Here is a 23550-nt window from a genome sequence, read left to right as displayed (position 1 = left end):
CTGAGTTGATTCTAAACGACAAAAAATACACTGAACCCACAGACATCGCCAATATCCTGGCAGACAGGTTCAGTGCAAACTTCTCCACCCCCAAAAGAGCAAGTATCTATCCCGGCAGAGGGCTGCCTCCCAAACATCTCTGATGCTCAGGTGAAGGCTGCCCTCTCCAAAGCAAAAAACACTGCTTCCATGGGACCAGATGGCGTCCCAGGTTGCGTCCTACATGAACTCCAAGAGGAACTAATCCCTCAAATAAAACAGCTATACAATCTCAGCCTCACTACAGGATATGTGCCCACAGAATGGCGTACAGCAACAGTGGTCCCACTCCACAAAGGTGGAGCCTCTACAGACCCTGGAAACTATCGCCCCATAAGCCTGACTAGCTTAGTCTGCAAGGCTATGGAGAGGATCATCATGGAACTGATAAACAAAGACATTGGGGACCTACAGACACTAGATCCTACCCAGTTCGGCTTTGTCAAGGGCAGATCCTGCCTTTTGAACCTGGTTGACTTCTTCAAAACAGTCACCAAAGCCATAGATGAAGGGAAGGTAGTCCACACAGCCTATCTGGACCTTGCCAAGGCATTTGACACAATACCCCACTCGGGCATCATAGATAAGCTATCCAGCTTAAATATAAACCCCTATGTCACAAGATGGGTCGCAAACTGGCTCAAAGACAGAACCCACAGAGAGAGAGTTGCTGGAGCCATGTCCGACTCGAAACCAGTCACAAGTGGCGTCCCACAGGGTTCTGTCCTGGGACCACTCTTGTTCAGTATATACTTTTCCGAGGTACAGGCAAATGTGGGAGGACTATGGCTCACCAAGTTCGCAGATGTCTGCAAACTGGGCGCCATAATCAACTCTCCAGCTGACACAAACATCCTTCAAAAAGGTCTCACAGAGACAGATAACTGGTGCCAGTGCCATGGTTTAAAGCTAAATGCCAAAAAATGTATAGTCATACCCTTTGGCAAAAACAATGTGCCCACAAATTACCACATCGGTGGAAACCCATTAAGTACAGAGAAAGTTATTAGGGACCTGGGGACCCAAGTTGATAGCAATCTCTTTTTTGAAAACCACATTGCCAAAGTGGTTAGAAAGACCTTCTACATAGCCCACCTCATCACGAAGGGTTTCACATCTAGCTCAAGAGAGGTAATCGTGCCCCTTTATTCATCCCTCATCAGGCCCATCATAGAATACAATGCCCCTTTTGGGATGTACCTTACCCGACACCTGCAGCAATTAGAAAGACCCCAAAAGTATCTCACCAAGAGGATCAAGGGTCTCAAACAGATGCCATATGCTGCTCGCTTAAAAAAACTCCAGCTCTACTCAGTTGCATACCGCCTACTTCGAGGCGATCTATGCCTGACATACAAAGCTATGTCAAATCCAGAATTAATGGACATGCACCACCTCAGTAAATCTAAATCCTGTAGAGCCACATGCTTGAGGGACTTGAACCTCAGCACAGAAACAAATAGAACTTGCTGGAGGGACAGGTTCATAACCCAGAGGCTCCCTTTGCTCTGGAATAGAATTCCAGTTCATGTGAGGCAGAGCACCTCACTGAATCTCTTCAAGAAGAATCTCGATAGGTGGATGGGGGATCGTAGGTTTGTCCCAGGGATTACTCCCGTGTCACTATTAGACAGAGGCACAGTAAACTAAACCTTAAAAAGGGCACAGTATACTCAAATCAAGGGGTGGTGTAAGCCATACAGAATCGGGCTAGGCTTATAATTGCTCCAGGGCAGATAGCCTAGTATGAACCTATGAACCTATGAACCTATGAGATTTGTGGATAATGTCTTTCTCCTATGGAAAGGAGATGCCACTAGTCTACGGGAATTTGTCATGTTTCTCTCTCACACAACTGTTTTTTTGAGATTTTACTTAAAATTCTCTGGAAGGGAGATAGAGTTCCTTGATGTGAAACTTTGCCTGACCCCAGGTAAAGGGATAGAAACCATGATTTTCAGGAAACCTACATGGCAAAACCATTTCTTACATCAGACTAGTATGCACCCAAGGCATATATTTCGGAATTTAGTGGGAAATCAGATCACACGCATCTCCAAATTATGTTCTTGGGATGACATTTTCTTAAAAGAAAAAGAAACTGTTGTTAACACCCTTAAGAGAAGAGAATATAAGGAAGAAGATACCAGAATGAGTGGAGAAGAAGCCATGCAACTCAGAACTCAGAAGGGGTATCCCCTATATTCTAATAGGAGGCATGAAGGGACCAGACAACCACAAGATAATAGATTTTCAGCTAATTTGAGGTGTACACTGACTTACCACATGGATAATGGATTCATTTGTAATACCATTAGGAAGTTTTGGCCAGTCCTAACTTTGGATGAGAAATTACGAAAAATAGCAGGGGTTAAACCTAGCTTTTCATTTCAGAATAAGAAGAATCTGAAGCACTTATTCCGTCAACATGATGGCCTTACTGTTATCAGATATAGTACAGGAAGCCAATGTAAAGGTACCTGGAAATGTGGATTTTGCAAAGCCTGCCCTTTTATACGGACACATAATATATTTGAACACCCAGTTACTAAGAAGAGTTATTCCTTTCAAGGTTATGCCACATGTACCAGCAAGAACATTGTATATTTAGCCATCTGTGAGGCATGCTCTTCGTACTGTGTAGGTAAAACAAATAGGGCTTTTAAGGAATGGATTTTATGCCATCTATCAGACATAAGAAATCAAGTAGCTGCAAATGCCCTGTATCAGCACATTAGGGTGGAAGAAAATCACAGTTTCAAGTTTATGGCTCTAATGAATCTGAATGAAAGCCCAAGGGGAGGTGACATGACAAACAGAACAGAGGTGGAAGACACCAACTGAATTATGGAATTGAGAGCAGATAAACCACTGGGCTTTAATGGAATGGTACCAGTAAAGCCCATTCTGAAAGAACGGAGCATAAACATAAAACATAGAAAAAGGAAGAGGGAATAAGCAGAATTTATTCCTGCTACTTGTAACTCTGGAGGACTACCATCAGAGGGATCTGTCCCCATTAGCCATGGAAGAAGAAACACTCCTGAACAGCATGACTGGTTGAATACTGTTTAAAACTTTTGCATTGATGGGAGTGAATAAAGGATCTGAAGAAGGTTTTACTGAAAGCACTTATTCTATGTTCTCTTCATTTGTTTTATCTTTTAAAAGTTTTATTAAATCACAGATTTTATCGTGTCTGTGGTGGTACGCCTGGATTGTTTTTTATTTATAAACCACAATTTTAGGTAAAATTATCATTTAAATTAAAGAGAGCCTATCGTCCATTGTGAAGAACATTTTATACCATCTTTTGATTAGTTCACTAATGGTGGTTATTACATTATTGTCATTTAGTTTAACATATTCTTTCCATGTACTCTTTATACTGACACCCAAATATTCTAATACATCATTCTTCCAGTTAAACGGGCTATTCTCTCTTAGGTTTTTGTTGATCTTTTTGTTAATTAGTGCTGTTTTGGATTTATTATGATTAAATTTAAGTCCTGAAATTCTTTCAGACTTGTTTAAGGTATTTATAACATCATGCAAAGAGCCACCAATATCACCCAACGTTAACAACATATCATCAGCAAATAATTGTATTTTAGGACAGCAGTCCTTATTAATTTGAAAACCTTTTATATTTTGCTTGTTTCTGATATATGTAGCAAAAGGTTCCATTGAAAGAGCAAGCAATAATGGTGACAAAGGACAACTTTGTCTAGTCCCCTTGAAGATGTCTATTGGTGAGGATAGACATGATCCGATTTTCTCATAAGCTTGTGCCCACTATAGATTTCCATTAATAAGTTGACAGAATCTGAGGAGAAATCAAAACCAATCTACATTCTTTGTAGATAAGACTAACATAGAATCAAAAGCCTTTTCTATGTCTAGGCTGATAATGGTTAGTTGTTTTTTGTATTTGCATGCTATGTCTATTAATGATAGTAATTTATTAATGTTATCTTGCACTTTTCTATGAAGAATGAAGCCCATCTGATCATTATGTATTAGATTACGTAATATGTTCTTTATTCTATTAGCTAATATTGTCAGGAAAAGTTTATAATCAGTGTTTAGTAACAAAATTGGGCTATATGAATCACAAGATTTGGGGTCCTTACCTTGTTTTAATATTGGTGAGATAATTTAATATTTCCATGATGGCGGTGTTATACATTTTTGCTTAACCATAGTAAACGCACTCATCATTTTCTTTATTATATATTCAGGAAAAATCTTATACAGTTCAGGAATTATTCCATCCAGTCCTGGAGCTTTTTTATCTTTTTAAATTTTGTATTTGCTCTTTTACTTCTGTTAGTGTTATTAGTTTATTTAATATGTTATTTTGTTGCATTGACATCTTAGTAGTTATATTTTCTTCAATAAAAGTATTTATTACGTTATCTGTCTCCAAAAGTGGTGTGTTATTATTTATATCTTTATAGTAGTTTTTGAACACTGCTAATATACCCATTAAGTTAGATGTACTCTTAACTAAACCATCACTTTTTATATTTAATCTCATTAATAAGATTATGATTGTTTATTTTTTTGGATCTTATCGCTATTTTATGTAGATATTTGGGATTTACAGCATAAGACTATAATTTCAATTTATCCAGATTTATGGCTACCTTATGATTCAGAACTTCTAAGTATTTTTGATTTAACTTAGTAATTTCATTATGTGCTACTTTATTTGGTGTTGCATCCATTTTTATAGGTTCATAGGTAGGTACTAGGCTATTGGCCCTAGGGCCTATATAAGCCTAGCCAAATGGTATCCTGGCTTTTGCCACCCAAGAAAATTATTTTCCTTGTGCCCCTGCCAAGCAGAGCCACAGAAGTGATCCCCAGGGTGTATTTTCTATTTCCCATCCACTCATCAAGATTTTTCTTGAAGAGTGCTAAAGAAGAACTTTGCTTGATATAGATGGGTAGCCTGTTCCAGAGTATGGGAAGTCTCTGGGACAGGAATCTATCCCTCCAGCATGTCCTGTTTATTGTGGTGACAAGGTTTTGGTCCCTAGAGCATGTAGCTTGGATGGATTGGGATTTCTTTAGGTGTAGCATGTCCAACAGCTTTGGGTTTGACATAGCTTTATATGTTAGGCAGAGATCACCTCGGAGTAGGCGATATGCTACGGAGTAAAGCTGGAGTTTTTTGAGACGGTCTGCATAGGGCATCTGTTTGAGGCCGGTAATCCTCTTTGTGAGGTATTTCTGTGGCCTTTCCAATTGTTGTAGATGTCTTGTGAGGTGCATACCAAAAGGGGCATTGCACTCTATAATGGGTCTAATAAGTGATGAGTAGAGGGGAACAATGACATCTTTTTTTCTGGATGAGAAACTTTTTGTGATGAGGTGTGCCACATAGTAGGATTTCCTGACTACTGTGGTGATGTGATTATCAAAGGAGAGACTACTGTCCACCTGTGTCCCAAGGTCTCTTATCACACTTTCAGTATTAAGTAGACTACCGCCTATGTGGTAGTTCATGGGTACAGAGTTTTTACCAAAAGGGATGACAATGCACTTTTTGGCATTGAGCTTGAGGCCATGGCTTTGACACCTGGCATCTGTCTCAGTGAGGCCCTTTTGTAGGATGTCCACATCGTTAGGAGTTTTGATTATGCCTCCTAGGTTGCAGTCATCTGCAAACTTTGTTAGCCAAAGACCACCTGTGTTAGCCTGTACTTCAGAGAAATAGATACCAAATAGGAGAGGACCTAGGACGGAACCCTGTGGTACTCCACTTGTCACAAGTCTGAAGTTGGATTTAGATTCTGCTACCTTCACAGTGTGGGTTCTGTCAGTGAGCCAGTTGGCAACCCATCTTGTGACATAGGGACTTATACCGAGTTTAGTGAGTTTGTCTATAATTCCAAAATGGGGGATGGTGTTGAAAGCCTTGGTGAGATCTAGATAGGCTGTGTGAACCACCGTACCCTCATCTATGGCTTTGGTGACTGCTTCAAAGAAGTTTATCAGGTTTAGGAGACATGATCTGCCTTTTACAAACCCGAACTGGGTAGGGTGCAGAGTTTGGAGATTATCAATGTCATTGTTTATAAGTTCCATGATGATATGCTCCATAGCCTTGAAGACCAGGCTAGTCAGGCTAATGGGGCTGTAGTTCCCAGGGTCCGTGGTGGCTCCCCCTTTGTGGAGTGGGATAACCATTGTTGTGCTCCATTCAGTGGGCACAAAGCCTGAGGTGAGGCTATGATTGAACATGGTACTTAGGTGGGATGCCAGTTCGTTCTGTAGTTCATGTAGAACACAGCCTGGGATGTTGTCAGGTCCCATGGATGCTGTGTTCTTGCTTTGGAGAGTGTGTTTTTTACCTGTGCAGCTCTGATTACAGGAACTTTGCATTCTTCCAGTATAGAGATGGGCCCTTTAGGGGATGAAAGAGGGGTAAAGTTAGCACTGAACCTATCTGCCAGGATGTTGGCAATATCAGTTGGTTCTGTATATTTAGTGCCATTGTGCTGTAACTAAGAGCAGATCTGAGTGTTGACATTGAGATACTTGACATAGCTATAGAATGCTTTGTGGTTGTCTTTGGAATCAGTGGTGATTTTGTTTTCGTAACTAGCTTTGGAGGACTTTATGAGAGATCTCAGCTTCTTACTGAGGCTGACCATGGAGTTCCTCCAATCATGGGATTTTACTCTTCTTTGCAACAGTTTCTTTCTTCTGTTGTAGAGTTTGTTTATAGCAGGGGACCACCAGATTGGCTTCCTTTTTTTGGAGGATAGCATCTTGGTTCTGTTAGGGATTGCACGATCCATGCACTCGTGTAAGTGCTTATAAAGTGCAATTGTATAGGATTCAGCAGTCATACCTCTATTGTCCATCAGCATGGGTGTCATGAAGTTTGCCACTTCTGTCTTAAGAAGTGTGAAGTTGGCTTTGAGAAATATTTTATGGTGGTTTCCCTAATGGGAGGTGGGGGTGAGATGTGGATGTTTAGTGTGATTTGCTTGTGGTCGGATCTGACCAATGAGGAATTGACCTCTGGTGTGGAACACCGGTTACCCATGTTGGTAATGACCAGGTCTAGGATATTGCTGCCCCTGGTGGGGGTGTGGATAAATTGATCCAAGGCATTAGAATTTATGAATTCCAGAAAACGTTGAGCACAAGAATTGGTACATGAGTAGTTTTCCCAGTTAATGGTGGGGTAGTTGAAATCGTCCATTATTAGGGTGTTAGGTTGTACCTTAATATTTTCCAGTATATCAAGAAATGAGGAGTAGGAATCCTGTGGCATGGTGGGGGATCTGTAGTAAGCTACAATTTGCATTGCGGTCTTGCCCAGAGTTAGTTGCACTTGGATAATCTCAGATGTATTATGCTGAGCAACTAGCCTGGAGGTGTGGATATCCTTAATGAATATGGACACACCTCCGCCTTTAGTGCTTTGGTCCAGGTTAGGTGGCCAAAAGGTGTGGTATGAAAGGGAGACGAATGCCCTATATAGACATACCATGAAATATCCTAGTGCTGAATTTAGATTCATGGTAATAGACAGAATCATTGGTGATAGCAGTAATCAGCAAGGTTGGCATACCATTCTAAATCATAAAGAGAAATATTGGATTATTAATTTAGGAGCATTATTTTCTCCTGGACTTAATGACCATTTATGAAGTATACCACAAATCATTGTTTCTTTTCATATATTCTTTATATATTCATTATATATTGTATTTATATGCAGTATGTTTATAAACTTTTGTATATACAAAAACCTTTTTTGGTATATTGTGTAATTTTTACATTTATATGTATCATTTATATTATTTTTTTATTTACAATGTTGTCTCATTAATATTCAATTTATTTGTAGTATTTGGGTTGGACCACGCTTGCTATTGGTTGGGGGAGTGTATATATTGTAATGCTATGTAATATTTGTAAAATGCTTTTTCATTGAAGAAGGCTGGTTAGCCGAAACCGGTCTGAATAAAGTATTCATGTTATAATCATTATTTAATAGTGCTTGGTGTACTCTATGCTGGCCACTGGTGTTTTTACTGTGAATGGTTTGGCCATGCATTTTCCGTACCTGCAGAGTGTTGGGTCTCTTCAGTTTGGGTTTGCTCTGCTGTTGGCTTTGGGTACAGGTGTTATCAGTCCGTGAAGGAAGAATTTTCCCCTCTTCAGTGTTTCAACTTGGAATACTTTTCTGTTCATTGTATTTTGGATCTGTGGTTTTACCTATTTCATGGTGTCTGGATGTCGAGTTAGGATTTCCTTAGGAAGAAGAAACAAATTGCTATTGTTAAAGGTGGAGTTTACAGGAGGTCTGATGATGCATTTTCATTACAACTGAATGCTCTTTTATTTTCTCTTTTTTGGGAAGATCGAGTGTGACTCCAGCTGGTTTCAAGGTACTGTTTGTCATGTAGATTTCATTTCAAACAAAAGGGTATTATAATATCTGGGGTAGTATAACATCTGGACAACTTTTATGTTTGGTGACATATATGGATTATATTATATACACCTATCGTGGTTGTGACTCAGATTAACGGTCGGAACTTGGGAAACATCTATATTGGTTGTGGAAAGGCCTAGTGTTGTTTGTTGGGCTTTGTTGGGAAACTCAATGATATTGGGACTTTTTCATTATCAGTTATGGTACAATTTCTGATGGACATCAGACAATATTGACACCGTTTGTCATATTTGTGGGGCATATTCGAACAAAAGGCAAGCTGTTGTGTTTTGGGACATTTTGACATTTATAAACATGCTATTTATGGACTTTATGTAATATAATTTCTGTATGCTTAAATTCTTTTCAAATAGGCATTCTCTGTTTTTATTTTTACATTCTGATATGATCTTCTTTAATGAAGCAGAGGAGATACTGACACCAGAATATATGTATTTGTTGAGGGTTTTTCTCGGTTTAAATACTATGAGGTGTGTATGGTTTAAATACATGTGGAATGTTTTGTACAACTGGATAGTTATTGTTTGTCTGTTTTGGGATATTATATTTAACTGATTTGGACGAACTATAGGAGAAATTTGTAACAGACTGGAAGTTGGAATTTTCAGACCATTAAATTCTTAGTGGGCCTATACCATGCACATATTGGGCTTCGAATGGTGGTCGCAATATGCTATTTAAATATTAATGTGAACAAATTTGGCTCCAATAAGCATTAGGATGATATTAGTCTTTATCATATGGAACAACACTATATATGATATGGCATATATGATATGGTATATAACCTTCATGACAATATTATTGTATTAATAATAATATAATCGCATTACATTTAACAGTGTTGCTACAATCACAGTTATTATAGGTCATAATGTTCTAATTACATATGATCTGAGAGTGTTATCCCTATTCATATGTATTTTGTACCAATGCATTTGGTGCCATCAGTATAGCTTGGTTGTATTATACTCATGCTTCATTTTCTCCTTTCTTGAAAATGTATGTTTGTTATTACCTTTATTATGCCTTATCTTTTCATTAGGATATCATAAGGTGGTTGGCATACTATTTATCGTGAATAGAAATGACAATGGTAGATGGAATATTTACAATTTATAAACCACTTAGCATTTTGGTTTTGGAGGAACATATTTCAGAAGTGATACTGGACTATATATTCACAGTTTAGTTAAAAATCTCTTGGTTAGTGTATATACCAACTTGTATGGTCTGTCAGGGGCTTTTTTGGGCCCATTTTTTCATGGTGCCCTACGGTTTTCTCTGAATAGTGGTATACTTATGACAGGTCTATAGGCACTTATATCCATAGATTTTGGATTATATGATCTTCTGATACTCATGATGATCTAGTTCTGTCTCTAGTGACATTTATAAAATAGTATAATTTTGTTTCCAATATTCATATTGGAATCTTTTCTTGGATATCCAGCTCCCTTTTTTAGCTATAAATAATTGAGTTAGTCTCCTTGTATTCCAAAAAATAGGATTAGTATTATAATTATTATTATCAGTATGGATCTGGAAAGCATTCTAGATGGGTTATGTGCAGATAGGGATGATATCGGAGTATTTGGCATTGATACCAGACCAGGCAGTAACCAGAATGGTTCCGAAATTGATCCTATGGATGGATGTAATATTGCCTTTAATAAACTGAGAAAGGGTTTAAAAAATCTAATGGCCAATATATGGCATCTTAGGCTATTCAGAGCATATTTGAACAGAGAAATAGTACCTAGAGGCCTTAGAATTCAGATCCAACCCCTGGTTGGTAGGTCGGAGGACACACTAACCAGGGAATGGAATTTAGCTTTGCAACAGGCCTCAATGATCTTTGTTCATATTCTAACTTCATATTATCAAAGGATGGTTGATATCAACGTGTTAGAGGTGAAAACCTTCTGTGAAGAATGTAAGAAATATGAGGCTATACCACAGTATGCCAATTCTTTAAATAAGCTATCTAGGGAGCTGGCAATCTATGAAAAGCAAATACGGGAAAGAAAGATTAAGAAATTTAACAGAGACGTAACTGACTACCAAATGGGGTCGACCTTTTGAAGTATCGAGGACAGTTAGATTTTCAGAGAACAATAGAGCTGCCAGTATGAATACCACAAGAAAAAGACCTAGATCTATTCTTAAGAGAACAGAAAACCCATAAACTAGTACATCAGGGGAGGAATCTTCCTTTACCGATAATGACAGTGTCATTACTAGGGAATCACCCATTCGCAAGAGGCCCAATGCACAGCACCCTTTAGATGTGATAGTAAGCAGTGTGAGGGCTGCAAGCATAAACATGGGGAAGGAATCAGTTCAGTGGAGGGCCTGTTGCATCTTGAAGTAACTAGGAATATTGGCCAGAATGTATTAAACTCATCTGATGTATTACTAACTGATGAGCAAACTTTTTTACTGAATAAAGGTCTTGGCTTTGTACCTGGATTCTTTGTGGATGAATATAGTATAGTCACTGATGTTTATCAATTTTATTGCAGACTTAATCTCAGATTATTTTTTGCAGATAACAATACTCAAAGATCTGATGAATTCAGGTTTCATAAATCTGACTTCCAACCACCAATGAATAAACATGTTTTGATTTTCTTACAAGCAGTATTGAGGGATCTTCATTTTCCGAATAGAGAATCATCTATTTTGGGTCATAATCTTTCCTCTGAGGAAGCAGCTGCCTTGGAGCAACTTAAAAACAATCATGGTATTGTCATCTTACCAGCCGATAAAGGTGGGGCTGTGGTTATTATGAATATGGATTACTATCTAAATGAGGGTAAGGGACAACTTTCCAACTCTAGATGTTATATGTCAATGTCCATAGATCCAACCCCCATCTTTAAAAAGGAGATTGATATGTTCTTAAGTCAGGCAGTTGACAAAGGTATTATTAATGTTACCGCTACGAGTCATCTTACTGTAGCTGATCCGCAGAAACAAATCTTATATTTACTACCCAAAATCCATAAGTCATTAACTCAGCCTCCAGGCAGACCAATTGTTTCTGGTGTTGGATCTCTGACTAAACCTTTGTCAGTATTCTTGACCAAGTATTTGAAACCTTTATTGGTCTCAGTCAGAGCAAGGATCCAGGATACAACACAATTTCTCAAAATTTTATCAGATACACAATTGGAGCCTGGATGGCCGATGTGCACCCTGGATGTAAAGGCCTTATATACTAGTATCCCCAATTGGGCTGGCCTACAAGCATTACAGTTTTGGTTGGAGCATGCTGCTTTATATCCACCTGGCTTTAATACCTTATTGGTATGTTTGGCTGAGCATGTTTTAAACAAAAATGTGTTTTACTTCCAGGGTGAATGTTATTGGCAATTGCAGGGTACAGCCATGGGGCATCTTTTGCCCCCATATATGCAAATCTGTTTATGGCTTTCTTTGAGGAATGTATGATTCATGATCCACTTCATAATATTTACCAGGTAGAAATAGATATTTGGCACAGATATTTGGACGATTGTTGAATGGTGTGGCGGGCAGATGTGATACATCTTCAGGAATTTTTGGAGTATCTAAATGATAATTTATGGGGTATTGAATTTACTCTTACATCACATCATGATAGTATCAACTTTTTAGATGTGACTGTGTATCAGAATGAGAATCATACCCTTAGTACAAAAGCGTTTCATAAGTATCCACAATACAATAGCTTGCTTCATGCATCTAGTATGCATCCCCACCACACCATCCGCAATATTCCAAAATCACAATTTATGTGCATCAAAAGAATTAGTTCTTCCACACGGGAATTTGAACATGCCAGACAGGATTTATGTAATAGATTTTTGGAGAGGGGATACAGGGAGTCAGATATTGTACTTGCCAGTAACTGGAGTTGTGCTCAGCATAGAGATACATTGTTGGAATACAAACAGCATAGGCCAACATGAATGGGTAAAATCTTAGATTTGTGACAACCTATTGATGTAATAATAACGTCATTAGATATGTAATTGATACACCTTGGAACATACTTATGGCCAATGACCAACTTAGAGGATGCCTGGGCCCCAGATGTCAATTTTCTTACAGACTTGGGAGAACTTTGGGTGCGCACTTCTCACACTTTAAACATAAAGAGAGTGGAGGAGTGGTGTACAAACAACTGACAATGTTGGGGGATCAGTTATTGGGAATGTTTCCTTGTGAACATTGTGGGTCATGTCAGTTCATGAGTAAACTTAAACAAGTTACCAGTGCTAACACCAGCAGGGTGTATGATCTTAAGGTGTTTGGTAATTATGCTAGTAGCTGGATAATATATCTGGCCACATGTAAATGTTCTGCCTTTTATGTAGGCCAAATGTCCCAATCATTGAGAACATGGATGTCAGAACATAGAAGTGATGTCCGTAACAAAAGGGAGATGAATGCCCTATACAGACATACCATCAAACATTCTAGTGCCGAATTTAGATTCATGGTAATAGACAGAATCATTGGTGATAGGAGTAATCAGCAAGGTTGGCATACTATTCTTAATCATAAAGAGAAATATTGGATTATTAATTTAGGAGCATTATTTTCTCCTGAACTTAGGGCGGTTGCAGTGGTGCAGAGGTTAGCGTTGCCACCTCATAGCAAGAGGTTCTCCAGTTCGATTCTTGGCTGGGGTGCCTTCTGTGTGGAGTCTGCATGTCCTCCCTGTGGTCGCGTGGGTTTCCTCTGGGTGCTCCGGTTTCCTCTCACATCCCAAAGACGTGCAGTAGGTGGACTGGACACTCTAAATTGGCCCTAGGTGTGAGTGTGTACATGTGTGTGTGCCTTCTATGGAAGGTTGGGTGCCAGGCTGGCAACTCGACACCGTAAAACTCCACTGCCAATCATGAGCAGACAGATGATCCACTACGGTGACTCCTAATCGGGAAAAGCCGAAAGAAGAAGAAGATTTTCTCCTGGACTTAATGACCATTTATGAAGTATACCACAGATCATTGTTTCTTTTTATATATTCTTTATATATTCATTATATAATGTATTTATATACAGTATGTTTATAAACCTTTTGTATATACAAAAACCTTTTTTGATATATTGTGTAATTTTTACATTTATATATATCATTTATATATTTTTTTTGGTTTACAATGTTGTCTCATGAATATTTAATTTATTTGTAGTATTTGGGTTGGACCACACTTGCTATTGGTTGGGGGAGTGTATATATTGTAATGCTATGTAATATTTGTAAAATGCTTTTTCACTGAAGAAGGCTGGTTAGCCGAAATCGGTCTGAATAAAATATTCATGTTATAATCATTATTTAATAGTGCTTGGTGTTCTCTATGCTGGCCACTGGTGTTTTTACTGTGGTATGAATTATAGCCTGGTAATGCAGGGATGATCTATGGAGCCTTGAACCAGGTCTCTGTCACTGCACAGATGTCGATGTTCTCCATTTTAAGGAGTGTCTCAAGTGAGCACATTTTGAGCTTTAGACTTCTATCATTAAGTAGCATTACCCTCAGATTTTGCTTGCTTGTACCTGTTATGGTGGTGAATTTGTCATTTGAATCTTGCCTAAAAAAGGCACTATAGGGGTGGCAAGAGCCTTAGCCAGTATCCAGAATCCCAAGGGTGACAGGTGCAGGCCATCTCTGGCAAAGCATCATGGTTTGTCGATCATGTCATCCCAGGCAGACAGATACTGGATCCCCTTAGAATGACACCAGAAGCTTAGCCAATTGTTGAAGTCAATCATTTTGTCCTTGTACTGTGGTATCATTCTGGGTGATGGCAGGATGCTACTCAGGGCTAGGGTCATACCTGTCTGGGCTACAAGATCAGAGAGCTCCTCCATGTCTCTTTTCAAGTAGTCCAGGGAGGTACATCTTAGGTCATTCACATCAACATGGACAATGACAGAGTCATATTTGTGCTTGCTGTGGAGTGACCTGAGTGCATGTGTTAAGTGGTGGATCCTGGCACGTGACAGGCAGCTGACAGTAACCTTCTCCTTGTTTAGCCTGCTGAGTGGAGCATCTTATTATCATTTTTATCTTGTCTATGCTATTTTGTAAGTCTAAAAGTTCTTTGTCCCACTCTCCTTTTTTAAGGTACCAAGATATTATTCTACCGTATATATAAACTTTAAAGTTGTCCCATAGTATAGTATCAGTCACTTCACTGTTATCATTGGCTTCTATAAACATGTCTATTTCTTTCATTATCCATTCCCTAAAGATATTTAACTTAGTTATGTAAGCAGGAATTCTCTGTAGAAACCTTAAATCATCTGTATGTGTAGTTAATGTAAAGTTTATAGCATTGTGGTCCGAAAGTGGACAAGTCATTATAGATACATCACTTATTTTAGAGTATATATTATTTGATACAAAGACCTTATCAATGTTTGTTTACCAAACCGATATGAATAGTGAGTACAGAATAAGGACTAATGTTCTCTTAGACCATGTGTATCTTTAAGGTTCCTCTGGTTTGTAAAGTCATTTAACTTCTTGGCTTGAGATGCTAGTTTTATTTTATGATTTTTGGAAGTATCATTGCCTGATAATAAGCAGTTAAAAATCACCTGTTGCTATAGTTTCCCCTTTTACATTTAAAGTAATCAGGTACAGATATTTGTCAACATATTCAGTACTCAGTCCTGGTATCCAGTATGTATTAATCAAAGTATAATACTTCCTATTGATTTCCAAAATAACAACAATTAGCATCCCATCTTTATCTGAAACCGTATTTATAATTCTTGGCATAGTATAAGTATTTTTCCACAGAATAAGAGTGCCCCTTCTCTTAGTCTTAAAACATGAATCAGCCAGAATGGTTTAGCCATTGAATGAGTATTTTTGTAGATCTTTTTTTAATAGATGGGTTTCCTGTAAAAAGATGATCTGGGATTTATGCATTTTGATATATTTAAGCAAACCAGCTCTTTTGACATTATTCTTCAAACCATTAATATTTAATGATAAACATTTTTAAGACACAGAGTATAATGTGTATGTTATTACTAACTGAAAGACCTTTCTTCCATGTTGACTTGAAATCTATTGAAATCTTACTTATCATGGATGCATAACATGTATTAAGCACTACTTTCAAAAACACAAAACTATTTACAAACACATACATGAAACATAAAGTCTCTGGTTTAGTTAAAAGCTTAAATAAACCATCCATCCACCACCTCTCCAATACCAAACAATACACATTATCCATCTCTGCTTAGAATATAGTATAAAAACAACATAGAAAAGCATCACAAAAGCAACTCAAGAAATCTGTATCCATGAAATATACATTAGAATGAGAGTGTCCAATATATCTGAAGCTATATGAATATGTCACATATGATAATAGCACCTCTAATACGTAGATATGGCAGAAATATACATCAGATCAAAGTATGTATAAACATCAAAAGCTAAAGGTTAAGAAGATTGTCACTGGTTCCAAGACTTTTCAGAAACATTAGATAATTAAACCATTTTGTCAGTCATTTATCTAACATTTTTCTTGTAAGAATCTGTTGAATATATATATATATATATATATATATATATATATATATATATATATATATATATATATATAAAACACTTATTACAACGTAACTATTATATTTTGCAATTATACACATATTACTCATTTGTATTAATAATATCTATGTTGACGTCTTTCATCAGGAAGGGGGAAGAGACAGAGAGAGAAAAAAAGGGAGCCTCACAACCCTCTGTTTAGTTACTAAAGGTTTAGTTATATAACATAAGTCTGATGTTAATATGCTTAATGAATTTTCTAATGCAGCTCCTAGTTCACTTGATATCATTTAGTTACTAATAGTGTCATTGAATCTGCAGAATGTATGCATCTATTTGAGTACATAGGCATTTTCAAAGGAGTTAAACACTTTTATCAGAACTAATTATTTACCATTTAAAGTATCAAGTGAAGGATAACAGAATTTTAAAAGAAAAAAATTCTAAGTACAACCATTTAACAAGTTCAAAAGGTCAAATTATGTCATCACTGTTTTTTTTCCTCAAGGTGAAGCTTCATAAACTTGTTAAACAGTATCCAAATAGGCTCATGCACAACAGAAGTCATCTCTAGTGAAGAAAAAATAATTTTCTGCAGGAAATTCAGATCTTGAAGCTTTTAGAGTTTACAGAAAGCAAAAAAAAAAAAAAGAAGAAAACACTCAAGCTGCCTCGTCGGTGTATGCCATGAATTTCCAAAATGAGAACAGTCACACAGACTACCAGTTTCCTCACAAAACATCAGTATCATGAAAAAAATAACCTTTTTATATCAAAACAGCTATTTAGAAGTAACAGCAGCTGCCTCAAATCAGAAATCATATTATGAGATTTCAATCATTTACCTACCAGTTAACCAGGCCAGAGAAGGAACCTAGTGTGTATCTATCTATCTATCTATATATATATATATATATATATATATATATATATATATATATATATGTGTATATATATATATATATACACACACACACACACACACACACACACACACACATATATATATATATATATATATACACATATATATATATATATATATATATATATATACAAACTTATATATTAGCTATCTATAAAACACCATTAATGTGCTGTACTAATGTTTAAATGTATCTAAACAAATATTCTAAAACATCTAGTTAGAAACACTAATCAGAAACAGGTCTATGTCATAACATCGAAGTGTCAAAACTTCGAATGTTAGAACATTGAACCGGAAACATCGAAGACTGACAATATTGAAGCCATGGAACATTAAATTCTTTCCCAGGGAAAGAATTCAGTGGGCCATTTCCATGGCTTTGCTATTTCCTCCGCTGTGGTGCGATCTTGGAGTTGGTATATTTAAGTAGGGGGGTGTGGGGCGCACAGCCCCCTACATTGTGGGGTGTGGGGGACAAAGCCCCCCACATTAGAAATAGTTTGTAGTGTTTGTGTGTTTCGTGTTTTGTACTGGAACAGCATTTTTTTTTCCCCAGGGAAAAAAATCACTGTTCTCATTCTTCGGGGTTTTCAGCTTTTGTGGTTTTGGGTTCGATGTTATAACATTCGAAGTTTTGACACTTCGATGTGATAATATAGACCATTAGAAACCCCTTGTTACCCCACCACTGACCCACTAAAAAAATGCACTTTGGTATTAAGTTAAATTATAGTATTACTGAAGAATTAGAATACATACATAATTTGTAGTTATTTAAAAGGGAAAAGTAAGTAAAGTACTTATAATGGGGAAAAGAGAGAAAAGGCGCATCGGTAACAAAAAAAGAATAGTAAGAAAGAAGACAGAGTGGCAGAGAGAGAGAGAGAGAGAATGGTATTTAAATACTTAGTACTATATGTAATTAGAAGAAGTACATATAGAAAGGAAAAGAGAAAGTTAATAATAAAATTGATTCACATTATCTTACAGCATAGAAACTTTCCAGAATCAAATATATTATGATCCATCAAACAAAGCATTTAAAATTAGAAGGAATTTATTCATTTGTCATTTAGTTTCTTAGTTTTGTTTGCTCCTTCCCTCACAGACCATCCATTTTTTGTTGCTTGTCTCTTCAAACTCTGGGATGACCATTCCATTTTTTTCTATGACCGACAGTATTTTCTTCTTTTGGATAAATTCTACTGCTTCTTGTTGGGAATCAAAGATCTTCACTCCTTCTGGCAAGATTCTTGCAGAAAAAAGAATTTGAGCTTTGATATTGTTTTTTTTTTCAAGGACTTAAGTAACACACTCCTTTCTTCTGGATATGACTGTAGAGGTGTAGTCATTGTCAAAATGAATAACTTTTTCACCCATGTTGATAGGGGAATTGTCCAAGCTGTTTTCAGCACTAAGTCCTTGTCTTGCAAGGAAAGAAATCTAACTATTACAGACCTGGAGTTAGATGAACTCAGAGATGAATCTGAATTTGCCAGGGACCAATGAGCTCTCTCAATTCCAAAAGAGAGGGATTCAGGCATGTTTAGTGCCGATGAAAACCACTTATTGAGGAATTGAATAATGTTAGCACCCACTTCTTTCTCAGAAATTCCATAATATTCTTATGTTATTCCTCCATGATCTGCTTTCAAGGTCTTCCAGTTTCTCAGTCAGCCTGGTGTTTTGTTTCAAAAGAAATTCATTGTGATATTCATTTTCTGTCACTCTAGTATCTAGGTCAGTTACTGTTTCCTCTAAGGCAATAATCTGTTCAGATTGTTTTTTACTATTCCATTTAGAAGTTCCAGTTGTTTGCTGCATTCTTGTTTGATAACATCCATTTTGTTTTTAAATTTGTCCATTTTTAGTGACAGTTGTTGGATGTTTGTTATTATAAGATGTAGTTCTTTCTTCACTGTACTCTCCTGGTCTGGGTTCTTCACGTTGCTCATGTTTTTAGTGACAGTTCTTGGATGTTTGTTATTATAAGATGTAGTTCTTTCTTCACTGCACTCTCCTGGTGTGGGTTCTTCGAGTTGCTCATGTTTTTAGTGACAGTTCTTGGATGTTTGTTATTATAAGATGTAGTTCTTTCTTCACTGCACTCTCCAGGTGTGGGTTCTTCACGTTGCTCATGTTTTTAGTGACAGTTCTTGGATGTTTGTTATTATAAGATGTCGTTCTTTCTTCACTGCACTCTCCTGGTCTGGGTTCTTCACGTTGCTCATGTTTTTAGTGACAGTTCTTGGATGTTTGTTATTATAAGATGTAGTTCTTTCTTCACTGCACTCTCCTGGTGTGGGTTCTTCGAGTTGCTCATGTTTTAGTGACAGTTCTTGGATGTTTGTTATTATAAGATGTAGTTCTTTCTTCACTGCACTCTCCTGGTGTGGGTTCTTCACGTTGCTCATGTTTTTAGTGACAGTTGTTGGATGTTTGTTATTATAAGATGTAGTTCTTTCTTCACTGCACTCTCCTGGTGTGGGTTCTTCACGTTGCTCATGTTTTTAGTGACAGTTCTTGGATGTTTGTTATTATAAGAGGTAGTTCTTTCTTCACTGCACTCTCCTGGTGTGGGTTCTTCGAGTTGCTCATGTTTTTAGTGACAGTTCTTGGATGTTTGTTATTATAAGATGTAGTTCTTTCTTCACTGCACTCTCCTGGTGTGGGTTCTTCACGTTGCTCATGTTTTAGTGACAGTTGTTGGATGTTTGTTATTATAAGATGTAGTTCTTTCTTCACTGCACTCTCCTGGTGTGGGTTCTTCACGTTGCTCATGTTTTTAGTGACAGTTCTTGGATGTTTATTGTTATAAGATGTAGGTCTTTCTTCACTGCACTCTCCTGGTGTGGGTTCTTCATGTTGCTCATGTTTTTAGTGACAGTTCTTGGATGTTTGTTATTATAAGATGTAGTTCTTTCTTCACTGCACTCTCCTGGTGTGGGTTCTTCACGTTGCTCATGTTTTAGTGACAGTTCTTGGATGTTTGTTATTATAAGATGTAGTTCTTTCTTCACTGCACTCTCCTGGTGTGGGTTCTTCGAGTTGCTCATGTTTTTAGTGACAGTTCTTGGATGTTTGTTATTATAAGATGTAGTTCTTTCTTCACTGTACTCTCCTGGTGTGGGTTCTTCACGTTGCTCATGTTTTTAGTGACAGTTCTTGGATGTTTGTTATTATAAGATGTAGTTCTTTCTTCACTGCACTCTCCTGGTGCGGGTTCTTCACGTTGCTCATGTTTTTAGTGACAGTTCTTGGATGTTTGTTATTATAAGATGTAGTTCTTTCTTCACTGCACTCTCCTGGTGTGGGTTCTTCGAGTTGCTCATGTTTTTAGTGACAGTTCTTGGATGTTTGTTGTTATAAGATGTAATTCTTTCTTCACTGCACTCTCCTGGTGTGGGTTCTTCACGTTGCTCATGTTTTTAGTGACAGTTCTTGGATGTTTGTTATTATAAGATGTAGTTCTTTCTTCACTGCACTCTCCTGGTGTGGGTTCTTCAAGTTGCTCATGTTTTTAGTGACAGTTCTTGGATGTTTGTTATTATAAGATGTAGTTCTTTCTTCACTGCACTCTCCTGGTGTGGGTTCTTCACGTTGCTCATGTTTTTAGTGACAGTTCTTGGATGTTTGTTATTATAAGATGTAGTTCTTTCTTCACTGCACTCTCCTGGTGTGGGTTCTTCGAGTTGCTCATGTTTTTAGTGACAGTTGTTGGATGTTTGTTATTATAAGAGGTAGTTCTTTCTTCACTGCACTCTCCTGGTGTGGGTTCTTCGAGTTGCTCATGTTTTTAGTGACAGTTGTTGGATGTTTGTTATTATAAGATGTAGTTCTTTCTTGCCTCTCTGTCCTGGTGGGTTCTTCACGTTGCTCATGTTTTTAGTGACAGTTCTTGGATGTTTGTTATTATAAGATGTTTCTTTCTTACTCTCCTTGGTGTGGGTTCTTTCACGTTGCTCATGTTTTTAGTGACAGTTCTTGGATGTTTGTTATTATAAGATGTAGTTCTTTCTTCACTGTACTCTCCTGGTCTGGGTTCTTCCTGGTTGCTCATGTTTTTAGTGACAGTTCTTGGATGTTTGTTATTATAAGATGTAGTTCTTTCTTCACTGTACTCTCCTGGTGTGGGTTCTTCACGTTGCTCATGTTTTTAGTGACAGTTCTTGGATGTTTGTTATTATAAGATGTAGTTCTTTCTTCACTGTACTCTCCTGGTGTGGGTTCTTCGAGTTGCTCATCTTGAGTTGCTCATCTTGAGATCTCCAGTAAAAAACTTCTTGACAGGAATAATTAAAAAATCTCTTGACTATGTATTAATTTTTACAAAATAATAAAGAGTCTATGTTAGTCTAACTTTTAGTATACTTCTAGTTAGATTTTTTTTAAATTCAAAGTATATTTTCTGTTAGGATATTAAAGTCTAAGCAGAGCTATGGATTTCTGCTGCTATCAGACTGGCATTTTGGACACGCCCTCCCACCCATTCTTAAAGCTATACAATAGATACTTACTTTAAGCAACAATAAAATGTAAAAAATATATATGTAGAAATAATTAATAAAAATACACAAACAGCAATAAAACATATGCATATTTATAAAAATACTTGTTTCCATTTGTTATACAAAGTGCTTTTGTATGCTTGTAAAGCTACCAAAACTTCACAGCAGTGCAGAAAAGAAAGCAGGTAAAGGTCCATACACTTGTAGGCAAAGACAAAGCCAAGCCAAATCAATATAGTATAAAGTTTAATACAAAATATCCACACCAAATAAGTGCTTTCATTTCACCCATGGAGACTTCATCAGAATGGTGTATTGGTGGTGATTAGGAAACCAGGTTGGAATATCAAGATATGATATGGCAAATGCTTTTTGATGCCTGTGTAAACCCTGGTTTAAATGACAACCTTTCCATAGTTCCTTCCTTGAAACTGAAAGCAAACATTTTATAATATCTTTGTTGTCATGTTTGGAGATTCTATACATTTTTGTAAATAATACTTGTGTACATACATGTTTGCAAATATTTGTAAATATTTTTACCAAATTGTGTTGTGCATATGTATGTGTATATATGTTAAACAAGAGTATACAGGTTTCTGTGATGTTTCTTTAAAATGTTAAATGTTGTGTAATTAACTTGCAGCCACTCACATTCAGGTTTTGATTATTTTAACAGTTTTTGACAATATACCATTCCGATGAGGTTTCTGTGGGTGAAATGAAAGCACTTATTTGGTGTGGCTATTTTGTATTAAACTTTATACTATATCGGTTTGGCTTGGCTTTGTCGTTGCCCACAGGTGTATGGGCCTTTACTGGCTTTCTTTTCTTATAACCAAGACCAGTGGAAAAAAAAACTGTAGGCATCAAATAACCATATAAGTTCAAAGCCAACAGATGGCACTGTGAACACAAGATGAAAATCAGGGCTGTTAATTCCAAAAATAGATTTTATTTAGTGTTTTCATGCTTGTAAATCCAACACTTCATCAGAATAAAATATACACATTCCACAAGGCTTAAATACACTTCCTGTTAAGTGCATAATTAATTAGTATGCTAATATTTAAAGGTAAGTACACATCTTAAAATATGTTTGCAAATCAGAGGAGAGTGTATTTCAAAAACTATAAAAACATATACATTCTATTTATAAAACCAATACACTATCTATTAAACTTCCCATTCTATTTAACTACTAATAATTAAAATCAAACATTAAAACTAAAACTAAGGTCACATCTAAAAATAGAACGATTACCAAACAACCTTAACAATCATGTGTATATGTTGTGTAGAGAGAAATCCAAACAAAAAACAGGGATATCGCTAGCAGAAAATACTCACTCCAGTTTTAAGGATAGAACCCAAGTTTTATTTATTTATTTGTAGTTTGTTAACAGGAAAAGTCCATTGGGCCATATTGAGCCCTTTTTCAATGCAGGCCCAGGGGGAAAAGCTCCAAGTACATTCAAAATTATTTTACCAGTTAATACAAGAAAGTATATACAAATATTTGAGCAGTTAGTATTAAAAACAAATAATATTGGCAGTTAATACAATTATAGGAGAGGAAGCTCCATGTACAATACAAAATCTGTTGGCAGTTAATACAGTTATAGGAGAAAGCTGCAAGATACATTCGTATTTACTGGCAGTTAATACAATGGATATTAACTGTGAGAAAGGAAATGGGAAACATTTTGGAGGGATGTGAGCAGGAACATTCCCAAGTGAAGGATAGATAAGCATGTAGAAGGGACTTAAAGGCAGAATGATTTTGGGTAGTCCGAATATGGGGAGGAAGTGAGTTCCATTTTCGTGCAAGAAAGAAGGCTAATAGAGATTGGCCTGGAGTTTGAAGAGGTTTGTGCAGTTCAAGTAATTTCTGATTGGTGGATCTAAGAGAACGGCCAGGATGGTGCAATGTAAGAGTGGAGGATAATGAAAGGCAATGGGAAGGATTGAAAATGAGTTTATGGGCAGTGGAGAGTTGAATGAAAAATAGATGATTAGGGA

This window comes from Protopterus annectens, chromosome 1.part0 (genome assembly GCF_019279795.1).
Source record: "Protopterus annectens isolate FY-2018-M chromosome 1.part0, PAN1.0, whole genome shotgun sequence".
Taxonomy (NCBI): domain Eukaryota; kingdom Metazoa; phylum Chordata; order Ceratodontiformes; family Protopteridae; genus Protopterus; species Protopterus annectens.
Note: the sequence above shows the minus strand (reverse complement) of the source record.